At 46.5% G+C, this 25179-nt stretch overlaps 1 protein-coding gene across 2 annotated transcripts in view; it reads left to right on the top strand.

The window, feature by feature from the left end:
* Nucleotides 1-7699: 7699 nt before the first annotated feature.
* The window catches only part of palld (palladin, cytoskeletal associated protein), a 262041-nt gene continuing 244561 nt past the window's right edge, over nt 7700-25179 (top strand). For both annotated transcript variants that reach the window (XM_052019755.1, XM_052019756.1), the window contains exon 1: nt 7700-7766. The gene's annotated coding sequence lies outside the window, so the exon portion shown is untranslated. The remainder of the gene's footprint in view (nt 7767-25179) is intronic.

Here is a 25179-nt window from a genome sequence, read left to right on the forward strand (position 1 = left end):
GGTCGAGCAGCATCCGTGGGAGGAAAGGAATTGTCGACGTTTCCGGTTGAAACCCAGAAGCAGGGTGATTCCTTTCCCCCCCACAGATGCTGCTTGACTCAATCCAGCAGATTGTTTGTTGCTCCTTATTCCAGTGTCTGCAGTCCCTTGTGTCTCCGGGCTAGACCATTAGCCCGCTGGCACCAAACATTTTCTAACTGTTTTACGAACTTTTTCAGATAGTAGTTGGGATTAAAATGTAAACTGAGTCAAAGCAGCTCAGGATTAGCACCCCATCCACAACCCTAAACATTCCCTCCCACCAACACCAGTGCATAGTGGCTGCAGAGGGCACAGCAGTTACTCCCACAGGCTACTCCAATATCACCTTCCGAACCTGGGACCTCAACCACCAATGAGGACAAGGGCAGTGGGCACATGGTGACACCACCACCCACAGGTTCCCCTCCAGGTCGCACACCACCCTGACTTAGAACATAGAACATAGAACATTAGAGCACACTACAGGCTCTTCGGCCCACAATGTTGTGCCGACGTTTTATCCTGCTCTAAGATCTATTGAATACTTCCCTCCCACAAGGCTCCCCATTTCTCTATCATTCATGTGTCTATCTAAGAGTCTCTTAAATGTCCCTAATGTATCTGCCCCCACAACCTCTGCCGGCAGTGCGTTCCACACACCCACCACTCTCTGTGTAAAAACTTACCCCTGACACCCCCCTTATATCTTCCTCCAATCACCTTAAAATTATGTCCCCTCGTGTTAGCCATTGTCACCCTGGGAAAGAGTCTCTGACTGTCCACTCGATCTATGCCTCTTATCACCTTGTACACCTCTATCAAGTCACTTCTCATCCTCCTTCTCTCCAGGGAGAAAAGCCCAAGCTCACTCAACCTATCCTCATAAGACATGCTCTCCAATCCAGGCAGCATCCTGGTAAATCTCCTCTGCACCATCTCTAAAGTTTCCACATCCTTCCTATAATGAAGCAAACAGAACTGAACACAATACTCCAAGTATGGTCTAACCAGAGTTCTATAGAGCTGCAACATTACCTCACGGCTCTTGAACTCAATACCCTGACTAATGAAGGCCAACACACCATATGCCTTCTAAACAATGCGGCAACCTTGAGGGATCTATGGACATGGACCCCAAGATCCCTCTGTTCCTCCACACTGCCATTAACCTTGTATTCTGCCTGCAAATTTGATCTCCCAAAGTGTATCACTTCACACTTATCTGGGTTGAACTGCATCTGCCACTTCTCGGCCCAGGTCTGCATTCTATCAATACACTTGGAAGTATATCATTGGTCCTTTGGTGACACTGGGTCTAAATCCTGGAACCTGCTCCCCAATAGCACCATGGGAGTACCTACACCAGAACATAGAACACAGAACAGTACAGCATGGGAACAGGCCCTTCAGCCCACAATGTCTGTTCCGAGCATGATGCCAAATTAGACTAAGCCCATCTGCCTGCACATGATCCATATCCCTCCGTTCCCTGTATGTTCATGTATCTGTATAAATGGCTCTGAAAGTCCAGGATTGTGTCTACATCCACCACCTTCCCTGGCAGTGTGTTCCAGGCACCCACCGCTCTCTGTCTAAAAATACTTGCCCTGCTCATCTCCTTTAAACTTTCCCCCTTCTCACCTCCTCTCGTATTTGACATGCCTGAGAAAAAGACTGTCTACTCTATCTATGCCTCTCATAATTCTATAAATTTCTATCACGTCTCCCCTCAGCCTGGCACCAGAGAAAAAAAAATCCAAGTTTGTCCGACCTCTCCTTATAGCTAATATTCTCCAATCCAGGCAGTATCCTGGTGAACCTCTCCTGCACTGGACTGCAGCAGTTCAGGAAGGAGGCTCAAGAGTGATAGAGGAGGGGCAATAAATGCTGGCCTTACCTATAATGCAGACATTTTCAAAAGATGAATTTGAGAAGATAAACCTCTGAAAAATTCCATGAAAAACTAATCCCACTTTAAAGCTACTTCCAAAAGCCCACAGTAACATTCCCCAGCAATCCCAAGCATTGGAAGAAAGCAAGTGTTGATGATAGCTTGTATGAGTTGTGTGCATCTGTTTCCTATCCAGTGTATACCCCTCCCAATATTATACAATAAGCTGTTCACAGGATGAGCAGAATGCTTCAACTACAGAATCAGAGTCTGCCGTGAACTGTTGAAGATGAGCAGAGGCACAGATTCCAACTTAAATTGCCAAAATTGGGCTAATTTAGGCTAATTTTCTAAATTGGGCTGACCTTACAGCGTGTTCTACTTCAAGGAGCGTGGACTCTGTGTTTACGTGTTTGCCAAGAGTTTCTTCATTAACTTACTTCCAGCCCTCTACACACTGAGGAGTCGGTCCCCAGGATGTGAGGCTTAGAGTCACAGAAACAGGCCCTTCAGCCCAACTGGTCCGTGCTGACCAAGTTGCCCAGCTAAGCTAGTCCCATTTTCCTGCATTTGGCCCATATCCCTCTAAACCTTTCCTATCCATGTACCTGTCCAACTGTCTTTTCAATGGCATGATCGTACCTACCTCTACCACTTCCTCTGGCAGCTTGTTCCCTATACCCACCACCCTCTTAGAGTCTAATACAACATGGAAGTAGGCCCTTCAGCCCAACTCATCCATGCCAACCCTCCTGTGTGAAATACTTGCCTCTCAGATCCCTTTTAAATCTTTTCCCTCTCACTTTAAATCTATGCCCTCTCGTTCTGAACTCCCCACTCTGGGGAAAAGACTGTGGCTGTTCACCTTGTCTACATCCCTCATGATTTTATATACTCTATAAATCACCCTTCAGTCTCCTACGCTCCAGGCAAAAAAGTCCTAGTCAATCCGTGCCATTTCAGAAACGGTAGTGTAGCAGTTAGCATAACGCTATTACAGCGCCAGCGACCCGGTTCAATTCCCGCTGCTGTCTGTAAGGAGTTTGTACGTTCTCCCCATGTCTGCGCGGGTTTCCTCCGGGTGCTCCGGTTTCCTCCCACATTCCAAAGACGTACGGGTTAGGAAGTTGTGGGCATGCTATGTTGGCACCGGAAGCGTGGCGACACTTGCGGGCTGCCCCCAGAACACTCTACGCAAAAGATGCATTTCACTGTGTGTTTCGATGTACATGTGACTAATAAAGAAATCTTAGCTTATCTTAACTTATTTTAGCTTATCTTATCAAACCCTTCTGCCCCAATGACATAATTGTAAATCTTTTTAGCACCCTTTCCTGCTAAATGGCATCCTTTTTATAGCTGGCAACCAGAACTGTACACAGTACTCCACATGTGGCCTTACCAAAGCCTTATATGGCTGTAACATGATGTCCCGACTCCCGTACTCACTATCCTGAAGTGTGCCAAATGCCTTCTTCACCACCCTGTCAACCTGTGCCGAGCAACTATGTACCTTCACCCCTACATCTCTCTGGGTAGCCTGTCGATCCCCAGAGCAGAGATGGTTAAGGGAGATTTAATGGATACGATCAAAATCAGGAGGGATTTTTCCAGAGTAGAATTGGAATTCCTTGATCAATGAATCAATGGGCACAAGACACAGATTTAAGCTGATCAACAAAAAAGCAGGGAGAAAGTGAGAAGGAAGCCCATCCCACTGCCCCTACCCCTCCTACCCACACCCTGGCCCTATTTCCTCAGTGGTGGGTCAGTGGATAGATGTCTGACTCAGAGCTGATTGGTTCATGTCCAGAGACTCGAACACACAGTTTGGGCTGCTGCTGCACTGGTGCAGTACTGAGGGAGGGCCACACTGCCAGAGGAGCTGTCTTTCAGATAAGGTATTAAACCACACTCCAGTCTGCACTCCCAGCTGAACGTAAAGGGGACCATACAACAGGAGAAACAGTGGGAGTGTTCCCTGGTATCCCGGCTGATGGTTATTGGTATTGGTATTGGTATTGGTTTATTATTGTCACATGTACCGAGGTACAGTGAAAAACTTGTCTTGCATACCGATTGTAAAGGTCAATTCATTACACAGCGTAGTTACATTGAGTTAGTACAGAGTGCATTGAGGTAGTACAGGTAAAAACAGTAGCAGTACAGAGTAAAGTGTCACAGCTACAGAGAAAGTGCAGTGCAATAAGGTGCAAGGTCACAACAAGGTAGATCGTGAGGTCATAGTCCATCTCATTGTATAAGGGAACCATTCAATAGTCTTATCACAGTGGGGTAGAAACTGTCCTTGAGTCTGGTGGTACGTGCCCCCAGGCTCCTGTATCTTCTGCCCGATGGAAGAGGAGAGAAGTAGAGAATGACCCGGGTGGGTGGGGTCTTTGATTATGCTGGCTGCTTCGCCAAGGCAAGAGTCCAAGGAGGGGGGAGGCTGGTTTCCGTGATGCACTGGGCTGTGTTCACAACTCTCCGCAGTTTCTTGCGTTCCTGGGCAGAACAGTTGCCGTACCAAGCCGCGATACACCCAGATAGGATGCTTTCTATGGTGCATTGATAAAAGTTGGTGAGTGTTAAAGGGGACAAACCAAATTTCTTTAGCATCCTGAGGACGTAGAGGTGCTGGCGAGCTTTCTTGGCCATGGGGGAGCGTTGCCCGGTATCCCAGCTGATGGTTATCCCCCAGACATCAAACATAAGAAACAAGTGCCCTGCTCATTATCATAGTGACGCAGCCAGTGGAGCAGTGACCCCGGTTCGATCCCGACCTCGGGTGCTGTGTGGCATTTGTATGTTCTCACTGTGCCCACATGGATTTTCTCCGGTTTACTCCCCCATCCCAAGGACGTGAGAGTTGGTCAGATAACTGGCTGCTATCAGTTGCCCCTGGTATGTCGGTGAGTGGTAGAGATGATGGGAGTGTAGGGAGAAATTATTACAGGGGAAATTAGTGTGGGAAAGTGTTGCTCTTTGAGCTGGCATAGACCCGATGGGCCAAATTGCCTCCTGACAAAAGAACTCTGTAAAATAGAACTAGGAATAGACCACTCGGCCCCTCAAACCTACCCCACCATTCAATATGATCAGGGCTCATCTGCCCTAGGCCTCATCTCCTCTTATGTGCCAGTTCTATTTTTCAATCAATTCCCTGATCTTTCAAAAAAAACCTACTTCCTCTTAAGGGAAATTCAGCCTTCTCAATCCTTGGGGATAGAGAATTCCAGAGGTTCACCACCCTCTACAAGAAGATCCTATACACCTCAGTTTTAAATGACTGACTATCCCCTAATCTTGTAATTACAGCCCTTCGTTTGAGATCCTCCCACTGGTAGAAACATCGGAATCAGAATCAGGTTTATTATCACTGACAGATGACATGAAATTTGTTGTTCTGCGGCAGCAGTACAGTGCAAAGACATAAAATTACTATAAATTACAAACATAAATAAATAGTGCTAAAAAAAGGAATAACAAGGTAGTGTTTATGGGTTCATGGACCGTTCAGAAATCTGATGGTGGAGGGGAAGAAGCTGTTCCTGAAACATTGAGTGTGGGTCTTCAGGCTCTTGTACCTCCTCCCCGATGGTAGTAATGAGAAGAGGGCATGTCCCGGGTGGTGAGGGTCATTAGTGATGGATGCTGCCTTCTTGAGGCACCGCTTCTTGAAGGTGTCCTTGATGGCGGGGAGGGTTGTGGCTGTGATGGAGCTGGCTGAGTCGACAACCCTCTGCAGCCTCTTGCGATCCTGTGCAGTGAAGCCACCATACCAGGCGGCGATGTAACCAGTCAGAATGCTCTCCGCTGTACATCTACAGAAGTTTGTAAGAGCCTTTGGTGACATTCTCAACATTTCAAAATCTATGTTATCACACTCCCTCAGGATCTTACACATTTCAGTAAGATCACCCTTCATTCTTCTAAACTCCATCTACATCATATGGATAAATAGAAACACCAGTGTTTGGGAGCTTGCTGTGCCCAAGCTGTCTTTCTCATGATACAACTGTTGTTGACTTTCTGTGTTCCGCTGTGGGGCTGTGGGAGATCCTGAGGCCATGAGAGTTTAATTGGCAATTGGTTTATTATTGTCACGTGTACCAAGATACAGTGAAAAGCTTTTGTTTGCGTGCCATCCAGACAGATCATTCCGTACATAGAACATAGAACATTACAGCACAGTACAGGTCCTTCGGCCCATGATGTTGTGCCGACCTTTTAACCTACTCTAAGATCAATCTAACCATTCCCTCCCACATAGTCCTCCATTTTTCTATCATCCACATGCCTATCTAAGAGTCTTTTATTTGTCCTTAATGTATCTGCCCCTATCAGCATCCCTGGCAGCGCGTTCCACGCACCCATCATTCTCTGCGTAAAAAAAAAACTTACCTCTGATATCCCCCCTGTACTTTCCTCCAATCACCTTAAAATTATGCCCCCTCGTGTTAGCCATTTCCGCCCTGGGAAAAAGTCTCTGACTGTCCACTCGATCTATGCCTCTTATCATCTTGTGCACCTCTATCAAGTCACCTCTCATCCTCCTTCTCTCCAAAGAGAAAAGCCCCAGCTCGCTCAACCTATCCTCATAAGACATGCTCTCCAATCCAGATAGCATCTATAAGTACATCGAGGTAGTACTAAAGGAAAAAAAAAGCAAAATAAAGTGTTACAGTTGCAGAGAAAGTGCAGTACAGGTGGACAATAAGGTGCAAGGGCCACGACAAGGTAGATTGGGAGATTAAGAGTCCATCTTTATCGTTTAAGAGGTCTATTCAAGAGTCTGATAACAGCGGGATAGAAGCTGTCCTTGAGCCTGGTGGTACGTGCTTTCAGGCTTTTGTATCTTCTGCTTGACGGGAGAGGGGAGAAGAGAGAGTGACCGGGGTGGGAGGGGTCCTTGAGTATGCTGGCTGCTTTCTCAAGGCAACGGGAAGTACAGACAGAGTAAACGGAGGGGAGGCTGGTTTGCGAGATGGACTGGGCTGTGTTTACAACTTTCTGAAGTTTCTTGCAGTCTTGGGCCGTTCTTTCAACCCCCGTGACCGTGGTGTGGGGGGGGTGGGGGGAAGGGGTTCACACAGCAGTTACAGACCCTTGTGGCTCTGCCAGGCGCAGGTAGATGAGACCATGAGCGGTGCTGAAGGTTTGCCAAGGTTTGTGCGGGGTGTTTTTACTGCTGTAAGGAGGAGGGGTGCAGCGGTGCGTGGGTAGGGGCCACACTTTAGGAGACAATGACACCGCCAGGACCTATCATTAAGCCACACACAAAACATTGGAGAAACTCCGTGGACAAGGCAGCATCTACAGATGGTGGATATTTCGAGACCCTTCATCCAAAACGTGTCCTGTCCGTATCCTTCCACAGAAGATGCTGCCTGACCCACTGAGTACCTCCAGTTATTTGTGTGTTGCCACAGGTTCCAGTGTCTGCAGTCTCTCATGTCTCCTTGTCACTGAGCCATTTGGCTGGGATTATTCCTGGTGCTGCCCACCAACCCCAGCCCCCAGCCCTGCTGCCTTTCCCTGCCTCCCCAACACTCTCTCTGCTCACCACAACAGCTGCTCTGCAGTCAGGAAATCCAACCCCAAATCCTCCCTCCCTCTTGCTGAACTTCTCTCTCTCTCTCTCGCTAACCTTTGTTCTTTGAAGCAAGCTGGGACTGTAAGGGGCTGGTCCTGCCCTCATCAAATAAACTCTCCCGCTCTTGAGACCGCCCCTTGCCTTTTTTTTCCCAAGCTCCCTGTCCCAGCCTTGCTTTTCGAACTGGTGCTGAGAAGTGAAACCCAGGGAGAGAGCGTGGCTGCTGTGTGCCTTGGCTTGGGACACCTGGAGCTGACAGTGAGTGACTCTATTACAATGTCCAGCAGACCTTTATTCCTGTTACGCTGCAAGAAACTCTTCCTCTTGCAGCTTGTTCTGTCTTGATTACAGGCTGTTTTCAGGTCTTGCTCGGCACACTGCAGTTTTTCCAGAATTCAGTGATACCTTGTGCAGTATCAGCTCCCAAGCAGATACTTGGGAAAGGAAATTCCAATGTGGAGCTTTTTGGGAAGGAGCAGGAGGATGAACAGATTAGCTCCTCTGGCACAGGCTCGATGAGTTAAGTGACGGGAGGTAGGCTGACGCTCATAGTGCAGTGCTGAGGGAGTGTTGTACTGTCAGGAGGCAGTGCTGAGGGAGTGTTGTACTGTCAGGAGGCAGTGCTGAGGGAGTGCCACCTGTCAGAAGGGGCAGTGCTGAGGGAGCACGGCACTCTCAGGTGTCAGTGTCAAGGGAACGCCGTGTTATCAGAGGAACAGTACTGAGGGAGTGCTGCACTATCGGAGAGGCAGTACTGGGGGAAGTGCTGCACTGTCGGAGGGGAAATGCTGCACTATTGAAGAGGCAGTACTGAGAGAGTGCCCCATTGTCAGAGGAGGCAGTGCTGAGGGAGCATCACACTGTCGGTGAGGCAGTTCTGAGGGAGTGCTGTACTGTCAGGGGGCAGTGCAGAAGCAGTCCCGTACTATCAGAGAGGTGGTACTGAGGGAGCGCCACAGTCAGAGGGGTAGTGCTGAGGGAGTTCCCCAGTGTTGGAGGGACTGTACTGAGGGAGTGTCTCACTGTCGAGGGGCAGTACTGAGGGAGTGTCTCACTGTGGGGTGGGAAGTACTGAGGGGGAATTTCCGGAAACAGTGGGCCTCCAGAGCCTCAAGTGTGTTGTCAATAATGTTAACAGAATTTAACTTGAAAGTGTAAATGGTGTGTTTGACGTAGTTATGAATATGTATATTTTGTATTATTGTAGTTGAATAAACTTCTGTATTGTTTAAAAAAGAAGGGGCGGTACTGAGGGAGTATCCCACTGTGCGACAGGCAGTACTGAGGGAGTGTCGCACTGCGGGAGGGTCGGTACTGAGGGAGTGCTGCACTGTCGAAGAATCTGTGTTGTGGATGAATCGTTAAGCTTAAGCCATGTCTGTCCTCACCAAAAAAGATCCCATGGTACTATTCTGGTGAAGGGGAAGAGCATCATCGCAGTGTCCCAGGCAATATTTATACCTCATCTAATGTCACTGGAAAAATAAATTATCTAGACGTTAGTCCATTCCTTTATGTGGGATCATGCTGTGCGCTTGTTGACTGCTACATTTCTGGGATGCCTTTACACTTTAATAAGTACCTCACCATATATAAACAGATTTGGGATGCACTATAGTTGAGAGGAACACTACATGAATGCGGGACCCATCTCCTTCACGCACCTACCCCACGAATCAATGACTTGTCAATGTATAACACTTTGGTTAGGCTGCATTTGGAGTATTGCATGCAGTTCTGCTCGCCTCATTACAGGAAGGGTGTGGAGGCTTTGGAGAGGGTGCAGAAGAGGTTTATCAGTATGTTGCCTGGATTAGAGGGTATTAGCTATAATGAGAGGTTGGACAAACGGGCTGTTTTCTCTGGAGCGACGGAGGCTAAGAGGAGACGTGAAAGAAGTTTATAAAATTTTGAGAGGCATAGGTAGGGTAGATATTCAGAATCTTTTCCCAGGATCAAAGTGTCAAATACTAGAGGACATGGATCTAGGGTGAGAGGGGGAAAGTTTAAAGGAGATGGATAAAGCAAGTTTTATTACACAGAGAGTGGTCGGTGCCTGGAACAGGCTGCCAGGGATGGTGGTGGAAGCAGATACACAGTGGCGTTCAGAGGCAGTTAGATAGACATATGGATATGTAGGGAATGGATGGATTTGGATCATGTGCACGCAGATGAGATTAATTTAATTTGGCATCGTGTTCGGCACCAACATTGTGGGCTGAAGGGTCTCTTCCTGCGCTGTACTGTTCTGTGTTCGTAAAAATGAGAGTCTTCACCTATGTTCTCCTGAGCTGAAGGCTTGTCACATTTTCACTGCCCCTTCAAAGGGCTTGTGCGTAATTCTTAAACCAGCGTGCCTGCTGATTGGTTGGACAATTAAGTATCAGTCGGGGCAGAGTGAAGGCTCCCTCACCTTGTAGTTGGCAGCTTGGAGGTTGGAGAACTCATTCCCCAAGACTGACAACTCTGTCTGCGTGCAAGGTTCATAGAGTCATACAGCATGAAGACAGGCGTTCCGGCCCTACATCCATCCGACCCAAGTGCCCACCAAGCTAGTCCCGTTTAGTGTAGCAGTTAGCATAACACTATTACAGCACCAGTGACCTGGGTTCAATTCCGGCCGCTGTCTGTAAGGAGTTTGTACATTCTCCCCGTGTCTGCATGGGTTTCCTCCGGGTGCTCCGGTTTCCTCCCACATTCCAAAGACGTACAGGTTAGGAAGTTGTGGGCATGCTATGTTGGTGCTGGAAGCGTGGCGACACTTGCGGGCTGCTCCCAGAACACTCTACGCAAAGATGCATTTCACTGTGTGTTTCAATGTACATGGGACTAATAAAGAAATCTTAAAGAAATCTTAAACTTTTCCTATCCATGTCCTTATCCAAATGTTGTTTAAATGTCATTATTGTATCCACCTCAACTACCTCCTCTGGCAGCTCGCTCCATATACCCACCACCCTCTGTGGGTAGAAATTGCCCCTCAGGTCCCACTTAAATCTCTCCCCCTCACCTTAAACCTATGCCCTCTATAATTTTTGGTTCCCTTTCCCTGGGTGCGTTCACCCTATCTATGCCCCTCATGATGTCTTACACCTCAATAAGGTCACAGAGGGAGTACTGCACTGTCCAACACGACCTTTCAACACAGATGGGACTATCTCGCTGGGCAACACAGTCGGCATGGACGAGTTGGGCCGAAGGGCCTGTTTCCATGCTGTACGACGCTATGACTCTCTCTATGACTCTATGAGATGTTAAATCAAGACTCTGGCTGCGCTCTTGGGTGGATGTAAAAGTCCCACAACCTCAGTTCATCAAGTGGCTGGTGGGTGGGAGGTTCCTCTGAGCAATGCCTTAGCCAACATCATGACTGAAAATGATAATTTGATCAACAGCACATTGCTGTTTGTGGCCTCTTGCTGTGCACAAATTGGCTGCCACATTTGCTGCCCTGTTCATGTGGACACCGCTTCAAAGGCATACAGCCTCCCCTCCATGGACTCTTCCGCACTTCTTGCTGCCTTGCGAAAGCAGCCAGCATAATCAAAGACCCCTCCCACCCCGGTCATTCTCTCATCTCCCCCGTCCCATCGGGCAGAAGATACAAAAGCCTGAAAGTACCTACCACCAGGCTCAAGCACAGCTTCTATCCCGCTGTTATAAGACTATTGAACAGTCCCCTAGTACAATAAGATGGACTCTTGAGCTCACAATCTACCTCGTTATGACCTTGCTCCTTATTGTCTGCCTGCACTGCACTTTCTCTGTAACTGTAACACTTTATTCTACATTGTTATAGTTTTCCCTTGTACTTCCTCAATGCACTGTGTAATGAATTGACCTGTATGAACAGTATGCAAGACAAGCTTTTCACTGTACCTCAGTACATGTGACAATGATAAACCAATTTCAATTCCAACTGTAAGGTGCTTTGGGTTGTCCGGAGGTGGTATTTTGGGCTTGCAATGTCCGGAGGTGTTTCTTCAATCTTCGGATGTCCTGAGAGTTGTTTTTTAGGCTTGGGATGTCCTGTGGTTTTGCTTTAAGTTTGGAATGTGCTTCAGATTAGTTTTAAGTTTAGGTTTTGTTTTAAACTTACAAAGTCACAGTAGTGTAGCGGTTAGCGTGACGTTATTACAGAGCCAGCAACCTGGGTTCAATTCTGGCCACTGTCTGTAAGGAGTTTGTACGTTCTCCCCGTGTCTGCGTGGGTTTCCTCCAGGTGCCTTAGTTTCCTCCCACATTCCAAAGACGTATGGGTTAGGAAGTTGTGGGCACACTATGTCGGCGACGGAAGCATGGCAACACTTGCGGGCTGCCCCCAGAACACTCTACGCAAAAGATGCATTTCACTGTGTGTATCGATGTACATGCGACTAATAAAGATATCTATAAAGTCCTGAGTTGGTGCTTAAGCTCGAGGTGTCCTGAGATGTTGTTTTAAGCTTGGAGTGTCCTGGGATTACCAAAGGTATCATATACCAACACAAGAATCTGAGCCTGTAGCATTGAGAGTGGTTCAGAGAGGCCTCCGGTAGGTTTGGTGTTGAGCAGGACTCACAGAACATTGTAGGCTGTGTTGACAACAGTTGGATAAACAGAAATATTCTTTGGTCAAGAATGCCTTATCCCAATGAAACATTCTCCTGTCTCAAGCTATTTACAGATGACTTTGAGGAGTAGGCAGTAATTTTAAATGTTCCAAACAACCCTTTGGGTTTGAAAGTGTTTCCCGTGGTGGAGAAGAGGAGGTTGCATAAAATTATGGAGGGTTTTATAAAGAGGGACCACTCCTTCCCTCTGGCTGTGGATTATGAAGTTGCGTGAGGTCATAAACTTAAAATAGTCACTAAGTGAATTAGCAGGGAGCTTTGGAGACATTCCTCCCCATACCGAGGGCAGTTGGAATACGGAATGCTGTGCCATAGGGAGTAATTAAGTTGGAGGCCAATGCACCATTTATGGAAAACATGGATAAAGGAATGAGGCCGTGAAAGATTCTGGGATGTAGGGAGACAGGTATCAGTTTCAGATTTCCCATCAAAGGCCTGCTGTGGACCAAATAAAGGTTGGTGCTAGTAAACTTATACGGGTCCATCTCATCTCTAATTTAACACAAAATGCATTTGTGCAAAGTATTTAAATTGCCAAAAAATTGAAATTCTACTGTATGATATCAGTAACACTAATTATTACTATTATTAATTACTACTATTACTAATTATTACTACTATTGGTATTGGTTTATTATTGTCACGTACCGAGGTACAGTGAAAAACGTCTTGCATACCGTTCATGCAGGTCAATTCATTACACAGTGCAGATACATTGAGTTAGTACAGAGTGCATTGAGGTAGTACACTCTGTACTAACTCAATGTAACTGCACTGTGTAATGAATTGACCTGTACAATCATATGCAATACAAGTTTTTCACTGTACCTTGGTACAAGTGACAATAATATACCAATACCAATAGTAGTGATACTATTTAATACTGATACCTTTAAGTGAGTGAGGTATTGGAGAAGCTTCAGAACCATTGACTGGAATAATGAAATGAAAGCAGAAAAATTGGGAATACTCAGCAGTGCGGGATGCTTCCGTGGAGATGGAAGCTGAGTTAACATTTCCAGTCAATTCACCGTGATTCCTGTAACACCCTGTCGATTTTAGCCTATAGGCACCCCAATCCTCAGCAGTAGACGTACAAAGATTCCCAGTCTCTGAATCCACAGCATTCTCTTCATCCCAATCCTCAGTGGTTGATTTCCAATAAGATAAAATTTCTTTATTAGTCACATGTACATCGAAACACACAGTGAAATACATCTGTTTGCGTCGCCACGCTTCCGGCGCCAACATAGCATGCCCACAACTTCCTAACCCGTAGGTCTTCCGAATGTCCTTGGAATTTTCAAACTTCTTAAACTGAGATTAGTCCCTGCCCCTGCCCTAGACCCACAAGACCGGACAAACTGTCTCTCTCTGTTCACCTTGTCAAGCCACTGAAGAATTTTGTATGGTTCACATTCTTTTGAAGCCCAGTGAGTAAAGTCTAATCCTACTTATTCTTGCCTCATGGGACACTTGCCTTATTCCCAATCACCACTTGGGAATGTATATTGGAAATTCAACCACATGCTGCCCACAATTTTCCAGTGGGAAAATCAAGCACCTAGATTTCAAGGATGTGAAATTGGCCCTGTATTGTATGAGTACTTAACGTGGGTTTTTGGCTTGTTCCTCAGATAAGAAAGGACTTGTATCGCTCTGTAATCTGGTCCAAAAAATGACCCCTGTGAATTAAATTTCTGAATGTCAGAAGTTTTCAGAATCAGCAAGTAAATATTTGGTTACTGGAAGCAATCACTCATTAACTCAGTGGTTACTTTTACCCCTCTGCCTCTGTTGACTTATGGAGCCATGAGAAACACTTCCTTAAGAAACACTAGAGTTTCCTTCAATGATAATCACACGAGAAATAGCATTGATTAAATGGAAGCCAAGGTCTCTCAGGTAACTGAGACACTGGAGTTATGGATGTGTTCAGATTTACCAGGGGTTCAACAGGTGGCATGGTGGCACAGTTAATAGAGCCACTGCCTCACAGCGCCAGAGACCCGGGTTCAATCCTGACTTCAGGCGCTGTCCGTGTGGAGTTTGCACGTTTTCCCTGTGACCTCCTTGGTTGCTCCGGTTTCTACCCACATCCCAAAAATATGCAGTTTGGTAGGTCAACTGGCCAGTGTAATTTGCCCCTAGTGTGTAGGTGAGTGGTAGAATCTGTCTGGGATTGATGGGGGTGTGGGGAGAATAAACTGGACTGGGGTGGGATTGGTGTAACAACAGGAGGTTGATGATCTTGATGTATCGAAGGGTCTGTTTCTGTGACTCTATATTGGCCTGGGAGAGGATCCTGTGCTATTCCGTCACAGTTGGTCAGGGAAACTATTTAAAGATATTGCAATGGCGAATCAGCGGAATCTCTCCTGTGCTTTGAGGTGTCCGCTGCAAGGTGTAGGTCCTGTAATGTAAAATTCTCTCTGCCGTCTTGCAATCCCTCCACAGCCACAGCTGTTTGGACCTAAGCTCAGGAATTCCACCCTAAACCTGTTCACTTCTCTTTCCTTTTTAAGACACTGCTTGAAGCCTTTCTCTCTGACCGAACTTCCAGCCATCTGTCTTAATTCTATTTCTGTGCATCAGTGATATGTCTTGCCTGTTTGTCCTTCCATGAAGCATCTTTGGTCATTTTGAATAGTTCAAGGTTCTACATGAATGCAAATTGATATTGTTGCATCTATAGAAATGGCTTCCTGCAAAAAAATTACCTGTTGTTTTTCTTACATTATGACGTTTAAAACATACCCCATTGGCCATGAAGTTGTTTTGTCCTGAGTTTTGTGAGAGGAGCAATAAAAATAGAAGCTCTTTCTTCAGAGTAACGCTGTCTGTCTCTTTATTCCCCCAATCACATAATAGATGTGTGTTTGCAGCAGACTATTCAAAATCAATGATGCCATGAGCACTGAGCCGTGCCCAGTAGTCACGGAAGCTCGTTAGTGGTTAATTAGAATGCTGAACAAGGGAATTTCTGCATTCAGTCACATTCAGTAGCTGAGTTTTGATGTGAAGATATCAAGGGTTCATCCTGTTTCTATCAGTAAATCTGTTTTCACAGGGCAATTTTGAGCTTCCTGCAATTTTTTCATCAAGCTACATCACAGCTTCAGTGACCTGGGTTCAATCCTGACCTCCAGCGTTGTCTGTGTGGAGTTTGCACATTGTTCCTGTGACCTCCAGGTGCTCTGGTTTGCTCCCACAACCAAAATGTATGCCACGAGGTTAACTGACTACTGTGGAGGCAATGGGACAGTTGACGTTTTGGGTTGAGACCCTGAATCAGGACATCCTGAAATGTTGACCATCCCTTCCTCCCCTCCCCCCCCCCCAACAGATTCTGCTCAACCTGCTGAGTTCCTCCAGAAAGATTGTTCGTTGCTCCAGATTCCAGCATTTGCAGACTCTTGTGTCTCCTGGTTGACTACCTCAAGTTGCCGCTGGTGTAGGTGGATCACAGAAGAATCAGGGCAGCTGATGGGCTTGTGAGAGAGAATAAGTAACTTGGAGTTATGTGAGGGCAATGGAATTGCTCCAAGAGCAATTGTAGAACCAATGGGCCAAGTGGTCTCCTTTGATGTCATATGAACATTTGGATAAGGCACAGATAGAATCTCCAGTTCCCATAGAGTCATACAGCACAGAAACAGGCCATTCAGCACACCGTCCCCAGCAACCATCAAGCACCCATTTACATTAATCCCACTTTATTCTCCCCACATGCCCATTAACTTCTTCCCAGTTCTCCAGCCCCTTTCTCATTCTCTGAGTGTCCTGAAGTGCCCACAGCCAGTTTGATAGAACATAGAACATAGACCAGTACAGCACAGAACAGGCCCTTCGGCCCACAATGTTGTGCCAACATAGCTAATCCCTCCTACCTACAGAATGCCCAGATCCCTCCATTTTCCTCTCATTCATGTGCCCATCCAAGCCCCTCATAAAAGCCCACAATGAATTTGCCTCCACCACCCTATCAGGCAACGCATTCCAGGCATCCACCACACTCTCAGTAAAAAACGTACCCCTCACGTCTGTTCTGAACCTACCCCCTCTCACCTTAAATGCATGCCTTCTGATATTGGATCACTCAATAATGGGAAAAAGATATTGCTTGTTCACCCTATCTATGCCCCTCATCATTTTATACACGTCCAACAGGTCACCCCTCAGCCTCCACCGCTCCAGAGAAAAGAGCCCAAGTTTGTCCAGCCTCTCCTGATAGTACATGCCCTCTAATCCAGACAGCACCCGAGTAAACCTCCTCTGCACCTTTAAAGCCTCGACATCCTTCCCATAGTGAGGTGACCAGAATTGCATGCAATACTCTAAATGCGGCCTAATTCTATAGAGATGCATCATAACTTTTTGATTCCTATACTCAATACCTTGATTAATGAAAGCAAGCATTCCATAAACCTTCTTAACCACCCTATCTACCTGTGTATCCACCTTCAATGAGCCATGGACTTGCACCCCAAGGTCTCTCTGCTCTTCAACACTGTTAGGGTCTTGCCCTTTGAATGTGGGGGCACTGATCAGGGGAAACGCAATGTGGCCTCCAATGGGAACCTTAATCCCTCAATTAAATGGATGCTCACCACAGACAGATCACCTGACCACATGGTTCTGCCTTTCAATCTATCTTGTAGCTGTTGTAAAATGTGAAGACTAATAAATTCTTGATGCAATTGAACTGTCAAGTCTTTGTAGCTACTCTCTATTGTAGTGGATAACCACAGTACAATGCGAACATTTTACCCAATACACCTGTTATCTAATCTTTCAGTCTCTCCATCTTTGCTCTTCATAGATCCTGTGAACACCGGGACTCAGTGCTTTGTCGACTCAGGTGGCTATCTTTGCAGTAGTTTCTCACAGAGACAATATTTGTCTTTCCTTAAGTGACACTACTTATCTACACCAGAGGTCAGGTGGGAGTGTACATCACCTCTGTACACTGTGCCCTCACTCAGAAGTTGGTTCTTCCTCTCTCTGTACTGTTATGTTAGAAAAAAGCTTTAATTATATATTTACAATATTCACATCCTTTTCAAATTAAAACATTATACGTTAAAACAGTCCCCACAGTGACCACCTGTCCCAGAAGACCTCCAGCAAGCCAGAGAGTGCCTTGTTCTCCCTCTCCAGGGACGCCAGGGCACGGATATATCCTGGGGAGAGGACAGGGAGTCGGCTGGGATGGACCCCTCTCTCTATGCTGTACTATCCTTCCTCTGCAAGGCAGTGCTATAGCCCAGGACCCACACAAGGGGAGAAAAAAGAAAAGGGACATTCGTCTGTGTCTACAAAGCAGGGTCATTGTTCAGGGCACACCGCAGGGATGGATACTACTGCAGACATTTTGGGATTGCTCTGGGTAGCCATCCTTGGTGATGTCGTCATCGAGTTTCTTGTCATGCGCACAAGTACGGTGAGGTACAGGTACAATGAAAAACTTGCTTGCAGCAGCATCTCAGGCACGTAGATTCAAAACAAAATGCCAGGGGTGGTAGTAGAGGCATATATAATAGACTCATTTAAAAGGCAGAGAACGGAGGGATATGGACATTGTGTAGGCAGAAGGGATTAGTTTAGTAAGGTGTTTAATTACTGGTTTAATTAGTTCAGCACAACATCATGGGTGGAAGTGCGTGTCCTGTGCTGTACTGTTCAAATGTTCTACGTAACACACAGAATATAAATTATGCATAAATTACACATAAATTATGCAAGGCAATGAAGAAAGAGAGAACAAAAAACTGTGCAAAAACAAGACAGTTCAAGAACAAGAGACACATTCAGGGACATGTCCATGGTAGTGCAAGAGGTAGTCTGTAGTGTCCCGTTGCTGAGGTTGGGTTAGGGTTGTGCAGATCAGTTCAAGGACCTGATGACTGTAGGAAAGTAGCTGTTCCTGAACTTGGTGGTGTAGGAGTTCAGGCTTCTGTACCTCCTGCCCAATGGTAGTGCGAGAAGATGGCATGGCCTGGATGGTGGGGATCCCTGATGATAGATGCCACTACCATGAGGCAGCACCTCCTCCAGATGTTGTCAGTGGTGGGGAGGGCTGTGCCCATGATGGATCGGGCAGTTGCAGACATACACTCTGCGGTGCCTCTCTTCAAGTGCCTGTTAGGTGATGGGTGGTCGGGGTGTGGGGGGAAGAAATCTTCGTCCAGTGCTTTCTGTACCTTGGCACTTCACCAAGAACCCTACAGACAGTGCGAGGGGCATAAACAACAGCACAGATGAGAAGGGCAGAATGGCCTGTATCTTCTGTCTGTTCCCTTCATCCCAACCTTGGAGCTGGCCTGCATTGACTTCCAGTCCAGCAACTCCTCAAACCCGAAAGCAAAATAACACTCAGAAGCTGGAAATCCGAAATAAAAACAGAAAATGACAGAAATGCCTGACAGATCAGGCAGCATCGGTGGAGAGAGATGAACAAAGCTTTTCTCCGGAGAAAGGTCATTGACCTGAAATGTTAATTCAGTTTCTCTCTCCACCGATGCTGCCCGACCTGCTGAATAATTCTGGCGCCTGCTGCTTTTTATCATCAAATTTAAAACTTTGCCAGATCAGCAGGTCAGGCAGTGACTGCAGTAAGAGAAAGAAAGTTAGTTAGTTAGTTTAGTTTATTGTCATATATACCAGGGTGCAATGAAATTCCTTTTTCACGTGAAACTGACAGAATAAAGAGTATACAGGGTAAATTGGTAAATTGCTAAATTAGTAAATTAGTTTATTACTGTCGCATGTCCATAGATCCCTCAAGGTTGCCGCGCAGGTCAATAGGCTTGTTAAGAAGGCGTATAGTGTGTTGGCCTTCATTAGTCGGGGTATTGAGTTCAAGAGCTGCGAGATGATGTTGCAGCTCTGGTGGGACCACACTTGGAGTATTGTGTTCAGTTCTGGTCGCCTCATTACAGGAAGGATGTGGAAATTTTAGAGACGGTGCAGAGGAGATTTACCAGGATGCTGTCTGGATTGGAGAGCATGTCTTATAAGGATAGGTGAAGTGAGATAGGGCTTTTCTCTTTGGAGAGGAGGAGGATGAGAGGTGACTTGATAGAGGTGTACAAGATGATAAGAAGCGTAGATCGAGTGGACAGTCAGAGACTTTTTCCCAGGGCGACAATGGCTAACACGAGGGGATGTAATTTTAAGGTGATTGGAGGAAGGTATAAGGGGGATGTCAGGGGTAAGTTTTTACACAGAGAGTGGTAGATGTGTGGAACGCACTGCTGGCAGAGGTTGTGGGGGCAGATACGTTAGGGACATTTAAGAGACTCTTAGATAGCCACATGAATGATAGAGAAATGGGGGGCTATGTGGGAGGGAAGGGTTAGATAGATCTTAGAGCAGGATAAAATGTTGGCACAACCTTGTGGGCTGAAGGGCCTGTACTGTGCTGTAGTGTTCTATGTACCGAGGTACAGTGAAAAACTTTGTTTTGCATGCCATCCATACAGATCATTTCATCACATCAGTGCATTGAGGTAGTACAAGGGAAAAGAAATAACAGAATGCAGAATAAAGTGTTACAGTTACAGAGAAAGTGCAAGGCAGGCAGACAATTAGTTGTAAGGCCGTAATGAGGTAGATTGTGAGGTCAAGAGTCCATCTTATGATAGGAGACCATTCAATAGTCTTATAACAGTGGTATAGAATCTGTCCTTGAGCCTGGTGGTACGTGCTTTCAGGCTTTTGTATCTTCTGCCCGACGGGTGAGGGGAGAAGAGAGAATGTCTGGAGTGAGTGGGGTCTTTGATTATGTTGGCTGCCTTACCGAGGCAGTGAGAAGTATAGACATGGAGGGGAGGCTGGTTTCCGTGATGTGCTGGGCTGTGTCCACAACTCTCTGCAGTTTCTGCGGTCTCGGGCAGAGCAGTTGCCATACCAAGCCATTTTGCTCCTGTCAGAATTTTGTAAGTTTCAATGAGATCCCCTCTCATTCTCCCAAACTCAAGAACAATGCATGTGTGGGAACGCCTCTATGAAAGTATTGCCTACAAGTTATGTTTACGTGGTTCCTTTACCAGAATAAAATGCCCAAGGCATTTTGCAGAGACAGACACTGACTCAGGTGTGAGGAGGCAGTACACAGTACCTGTGATCAAAGCAAACTGGTTTGAGGCAGCTTCAAAGAGGCAAACACCGTGGAACAATAACTCTGCTCATCTGTGGCAGGGGAGGAATTGTCGACATTTCGGGTCGAGACCCTGCATCAGGTCCTCTCGCCCAACAGATGCTGCTCGGCCCGCTGAGTTCCTCCAGCAGATTATTCGTTGCTCCAGATTCTGCATTTTCCTGTGTCTCCACTCTGCTAAACTGAGTGGCCATCCATTTAAATCTGGGAGAGGGACACGCTGACCTGAAGGGGAGTGAAATGCTTTGCCATGCACTGCCCTCTGGACTTCTGCACGGGTATAAGATTAAAACTTGACCCCAGCAAACCTGGACCCAATCCTAGGTCCTGTCACGCTGGGGTCAGGCTCTGGAGGAAGGGCTGTTGCTCCAGCTCAGGGCTCCCTTGGTTCGGCAGCTTTCCCTAGGCACGGACCCCTGGGCTGTTCTCCCTCCCGGATTCCATGCTCCATCCTCTCCCATCAGATTCCATCATCTGCAGCCCGTTGTTGCCACCACAAGTGATATATTAATTGTGGTTTAACAGAATAGGGAGCAGAAAGAAATTAGCACTGGTAAAAGAAGTAATCCTGGAGAAGTTGATGAGACTGCTGGTAAAGCCCTTGACATGATGACCTGCACACCAAGGTTTCGATAAAGGTGGTGATAAAGGTAACAGATGGCTGGTTGTCATAGAACAGAACACTACAGCACAATACAGGCCCTTCGGCCCACAATGTTGTGCCAACATTTTATCCTGCTCTCAGATCTATCTAACCCTTCCCTCCCACATAGCCCTCCATTTCTCTATCATTCATGCCTCTATCTAAGAGTCTCTTAAATGTCCCTAATGTATCTGCCCCCACAACCTCTGCCGGCAGTGCGTTCCATGCACCCACCGCTCTCTGTGTAAAAAACTTACCTCTGACATCCCCCTTATATCTTCCTCCAATCACCTTAAAATTATGCCCCCTCGTATTAGCCATTGTCGCCCTGGGAAAAAGTCTCTGACTGTCCACTCGATCTATGCCTCTTATCATCTCGTACACCTCTATCAAGTCACCTCTCATCCTCCTTCTCTCCAAAGAGAAAAGCCCCAGCTCACTCAAGACATGTTCTCCAATCCAGGCAGCATCCTGGTAAATCTCCTCTGCACCCTCTCTGAAGCTTCCGCATCCTTCCTATAATGAGGTGACCGGAACTGAACACAATACTTCAACTGTGGTCTAACCAGAGTTTTATAGAGCTACAACGTTGCTTTGCGGCTCTTGAACTCAATACCCCGACTAATGAAGGCCGACACACCATCCATACGCCTGCTTAAAAACCCTATCGACCTGCGCAGCAACCTTGAGGGATCTATGGACGTGGACCCCAAGATCCCTCTGTTCCTCCACACTGATAAGAGTCCTGCCATTAACCTTGTATTCTGCCTTCAAATTCAATCTCCCAAAATCTATCACTTCACACTTCACTGGTTTGGACTCCATCTGCCACTTCTCAGCCCAGCTCTGCATTCTATCAATATCCTGTTGTAATCTACAGCAACCTTTGACACTATCCACAACACCACCAACCTTTGTATCATCAGCAAACTTACCAACCCCACCCTTCCACATCCTCATCCAAGTCACTTATAAAAATCACAAAGAGCAGGGGTCCCAGAACAGATCATCTTCCAATGTGCCGTAGCTTTCCAGTATGGAAGACTACCTCAGAAAGAAGTGAAAGTGAAAACAGAAATGTACTTACCTGTCAATAGCAGGAATAATGCTTGGATCCATTATTAAGGAATTGCAAATAGTCACTTGAAAAAATAGTGATAGGATTGATCAGAGTCAAGATGGATTTATGAAAGGAAAATTAGGTTTAATAAATCTGCGGGAGCTGCATCTACCAAAATCGACAGGGACAAAGTGTATTTGAACTTTCAGAAAGCTGAGAAGAAATTTGTTCACCTTTCAAGCCAGTGTGCGTTTGCTTCCTTTGGAATGGTTGCTCGAGGCAACGCTGGGGAAGAGAAATGGCCATCTGCCCAAGAAACAGGCCAGTGGGGCCAACAGGTCCATTCAGGTTCTTACACTCCACACAAGCCTTCTCCCACCCCTTTTTCTACACCCTCTCCTTTTTAACATATGCTCCTCTCCCTTCATCTCACAGTTGTTAACCTGTTGTCCCTTTAACTGCATCTCTGCTGTTTCCTATTCTCCCTATGGATTTGTCATCAAAAGCTTCTGGGTCCTTTTCTTAGGAAAGCTGTCCAGCTCTCAACACCTTCCATCAAAAGACTTCTTCATGTTAAAAAGCTCTAGCAGGTTAGGCACTTAATCCATAACCCCCACTGTTCCTGAAAAACACAGTGATGCTGGAGGAACTCAGCAGGCCACGTTCCTGATGCATCGTGGTGTTTTTCATCTAGATTCCAGCATCTGCAGTCCTTTGTTACTCCCACTGTTCCTATTCCCTCAACCCATCCTCCAGGTCCATTCAGGTTCTTATACTCCACACAAGCCATCTCCAGCCCCTTTTTTCCATCCTCCCCCTTGTTACATGTGCTCCTGTACCTTCATCTCGCAGTTGTTAACCTGTTGTCTCTTTACCTGCATCTCCCTTATCCTGGCCTTACTCCTACCCCCACTTTACCCCTACACCATTCCCTCACCATCCCTCTCCCCACACGCCAAAATGCCACACCTCCCGGCACTACTGATGCGGTGCCGACTAGCTTCCTACTCAACTTTCACTGTAGGAATCTACGTACTTATTACGACACGGAAGGAGGCCGTTTGGTCCACTGAATCCATGCTAGCTCCCAGCACAGCAATCCCAACAGTCCTTATTTCTTGTTGTTCCCCCAACTTATTCTCTCTCATACATGCCCGTCGACTCCCCTTTGATTCCTTTGCAAGGGGTAGTTTGCAGTAGGCAGCTCACCCATGGGCCCATCATGTATCAGGAAAATGTAGATGCCTGGCGAACTCACATGGTCATGGAAAGAATGTTCAAGCTCCACACAGACACCACTGGAAGATCGAACCCAGGTCACTGGAGCTGTAATGCTGTAGCACCATCTGCACTGTCACAGTGTCACCCAGAAAAATGGCCATTCGGCCTATCTTGCCCTGGATAGCCACAAACAGGATTACTCCCACTTCCCAGCTCTCTCCATTCAGAAGAAAGCAAGGCAGGGGAGTCTAGAACTAGAGGGCACTGGTTTAAGGTGAGAGTGGAGGTACTTAAAGGAGATGTGAGGGGTAAGTTTTTCACACAGAGGGTGGTATCTGGAATGAGCTACCAGAAGAGGTGGTGGAGGCAGATGCAATGTTTAAGAGGCGTAGGGGCGTAGGGAGGGTGGGGAGGGATATGGGACTAATGCAGGGAATTGGGATCAGATGATAGGCTTCACGGTCAGTATGAAAGTGGTAGGCCGAAGGTCCTGTTTCGTTGCTGTATGCTTCAATGACTCTATGAGGAAAGATTTCTTGGCTGCTAATGGTTCCCTGGGGATTAGAACTTGTAGAAGAGCAAAGCAATAACATTTCATAAAAAAAATTAAAGTGAATCGTGTGTCAATGTGGCAAATTGCCACAAAGCCTTCGTCATCCTTGTTAGGTCTCCAGAGGTGTTTCAAAGCGCTTAGAGCACATTTAACATTTCAATCTCATCTCTCATTGAAGAAAAATGTTGCTGATTAGTGTGATGTATTTTGGAAATAAAATATCTGTGGCAATTATGAGATGGTGGCATGGTGATGAATGATGAAAGGGAGCAGATTGTAATTTAGACGAACAACAGTAGCTTGGCTTAAAGGATAAGGCTAACTGTTGGTGACCCTCTCAAACTAACTACACACTAATTATTGTAGTGTGATTCTCACACCTCATTCTTAAAGAGAAACAACACCATTGATTGAAGACACAAAAGAGACTGCAGATGCCGGAAATCTGGAAGCCAGATAATCTGCTGTTATCTGTTAGAATCATGCAAGTACCTGGTTTTCTGAAAGTGGCGCCACAGAAAGACAGGGTGATGAAGAAAGCTTTTAGCACACTGGACTTCATCAGTCAGGGCATCGAGCACTGAAGTCGGGATGTTATGTTGCAGTTGTACAAGACGCCGGTGAGGCCGCATTCGGAATATTGTGTTCAGTTTTGGTCACCCTGCTATAGGAAAGATGCCATTAAGGTGGAAAGAGTGCGGAGGAGATTTACGAGGATGTTGCTGGGACCTGAGGGCCTGAGTTATGGAGAGAGGTTGAGCAGGTTGGGACATTTTTCAATGGAGTGCAGGAGAATGAGGGGTGACCTTATAGAGATGTATAAACTCATGAGGGACATAGATAGGGTGAATGCACACAGTCTTTTTCCCAGGGTTGGAGAATCAAGAACTAGAGGGCACAGGTTTAAGGTGAGAGGGGAGAGATTTAATGGGAACCTGAGGGGCAACATTTTCACCCAGAGAGTGGTCAGTATATGGAACGAGCTGCCAGAGGAAGTGGTTGAGGCAGGTACATTAACAATGTTTAGAACACAGAACCTAGAACAGTACAGCACAGGAACACGCCCTTTGGCCCACGATATTGTGCCAAACTAACTAAATTAGTAATCAAACGCCCAACTAAACTAATCCCTTCTGCCTACTCAATGTCCATATCCCTCCATTTCCCAAACATTCATGTGCCTGTCTAAGAGCCTCTTGAATGCCCCTATCATATCTGCCTCCACCACCACCCCAGGCAGCACATTCCAGGCACCCACCACTCTCTGCATAAGAAACTTGCCCCACACATCTCCTCTGAACTTCCCCCCTCTCACTTTAAATGCATGCCCTCTGGTATTAGATATTTCAACACTGGGAAAAAAATACTACTCCATCTATGCCTCTCATAATCTTATAACCCTCTTATTAGATCTCCCCTC

Source organism: Pristis pectinata, chromosome 7, assembly GCF_009764475.1.
Source record: "Pristis pectinata isolate sPriPec2 chromosome 7, sPriPec2.1.pri, whole genome shotgun sequence".
NCBI classification, from domain to species: Eukaryota; Metazoa; Chordata; class Chondrichthyes; order Rhinopristiformes; family Pristidae; genus Pristis; species Pristis pectinata.